Genomic DNA, 2,304 nt, shown 5'->3' with positions numbered 1-2,304 from the left:
TTTTTTTTTTTTCCCTCTCTTTCTCCTTCATCAAGATACATCATTTGAAGGTGTTTGCTTAAAAAATCTTTGTAACTATTGCAAGGTGTTTATTGGCACCATTATAAAGTTCTTTGAGATTATAACATTTTTGTTTTTTGAAACTCTGAATGGTGTTTATTGGCACCATTATTAACTCTTGGAGACTTTAGAGTTTCGACACTCTAAAAGGTGTTTACTAACACCGTTATTAAGTCTTGGAGATTTTAGAGAACTCTCATGGTAAATTAATCTAATGCATGGACCTTATATATATATATATATGTATACGTATGTATGTGCGTACCTACATATGTACATACGTATGTACACGTGCACACATATATAGTTTATCCATGGATTTAAATGATTTTTATTTATTAAAATCATTAAAAAGTTAAACTTTTAAATGAAGATACTTTAAAATAAAAAACTATGCTAGGATTTCTACAATATAGATTAATGTAAGAATTACATTTCTTAGTTTTTGCATTATTGGTACAATATGATAGTGTAAGTAAATAAACTCTTTATTTCAAAAGGGTAGTGTCATCCTTTAGTTTTAATCGGGACCATGCACTAGTCTATGTAAGAAGTTACGTTAATATTCATAATTTTAGTTTTATTTGCTACTGTTTCTTATCTTTTGGTGTAGCTTATCTTTGTTACATTTTTATAATATTGATTTTATTTCCTTCCAAACACTCTTAAAAATTCCTTGTTTTTATGTTTTTATATGTGTTTTGAAGCATGATTTTTCCTTAAATTTTATCCATAAACTAGTCCAAAAGTATCTATTAAAATGAATTTGTACATTGATAAGTCCAAAATTAATGAAATAAGTGTTGACCATGGACCCTAGCCATAGTCTAACCAAGGCCTTCATAGGATCCCCATAATAGACATAAATTCATAAGACGCCTAGTTGGGTCAAAAAGAGGACCCCAAGTCATAGCATATGCAAAAAAACATGCACCATGGACCCCGGCCATAGTCACCAACTTGTACATAGTGTTCACATCAGCACATTGTGCATAGTAAAAACCTTTTCGAAGAAAGGCAAAGGACTAAATATAATAAGCACCAACTCTTGCAAATGTCCACACATGTGATAATGATTGACTCAAAGTATTGCCCATGATGAATAAGAAACTCCAAGTTGATGCGCCTGTAGATGCTTTGAAGAAGAGATTGTGTGAGTAGCTCAAGTTTGAGTTCCTTATTCCTAGCTCTACATCGCTTTTCCCTTTTACTCTTGTTGTTGTAAGCTTCCTCTTACCTTAACTATTCATAGTTCCACTGGTGGTGGTTATCTACCTGTTACAGCTCATCACACCCCCGCTTACTTGTGACACCGTATGCTTTCTGGCATAACCTTATTTCTCCAATCTCGCTTTTTACTTTATTACATGGACATGAGTCCATAGTGCACAGCTGCACCACCTCCTTCATGACCTATGCATGCGGTGTTTATGGCTTATTTCTTCAGTGATTTACTAGTGCTGATGCTCTAATGGACTCTATTTTCATCCTAATCAGGTTTTTGTCTTCTAATATATATAGAATATTAATCAAATTTTAATGGCTTACCCCCTAGGTGGAATTTTTTTGTTGTTATTTCATAGAAAATTGGGCATGGAAGCCCCCCCACTTCTTTCTCGCTTACATTTGTTGTAAAGTAAAGTCGACCTCTTTTATTTTTGTAGATTTGAGTAGGACTATATAATCTTGTCATTTTATATAATTTATATATATATATATATAATGTATTTCCCCTTATTTTTTCATAGGAGTGGATGGATATATACATGTACGTTTCTCCATAATCCTTCTTGTCCTCGATTTTTTATCTAACTTGTAAATTTTGTAAGGGTGTTTTAAAAAATCAAAATTAAAAGAAAATTTCACTCTCTCTCCTTTTCACACACACACACACACACGCCTACTTGCCCGCCCGCACACACACATGCATGCATGCATGCACACACACGCACACATTTTTTTTTAGTGAAATCTTATATTTTGGTCTGGGAAACCTCAGAAGGGGTGAAAACCCACCATGAAGTCCAAAAGTAAAAAGATTACAAGTAGGCTCTTGGAAAACTAAAAATTTTTTCAAATCATCAGGGGAGGCATCCAACAAGACATCCCATGGTGAGATTATTTGCTTGCAAAAACTATTGTAAAGGAACCACATCACCATCAATAAAATGAAGGTGTTTTTTACCCTTGTGATTATTCTTTAGATAAGCAGACACTCAAAATTTTTAAAATTTTTGAATTACA

Source organism: Dipteris shenzhenensis, chromosome 10 (genome assembly GCF_047967505.1).
Source record: "Dipteris shenzhenensis isolate YYH24624 ecotype China chromosome 10, Dip_SZ_1.0, whole genome shotgun sequence".
In the NCBI taxonomy this organism is placed as follows: Eukaryota; Viridiplantae; Streptophyta; class Polypodiopsida; order Gleicheniales; family Dipteridaceae; genus Dipteris; species Dipteris shenzhenensis.
Note: the sequence above shows the minus strand (reverse complement) of the source record.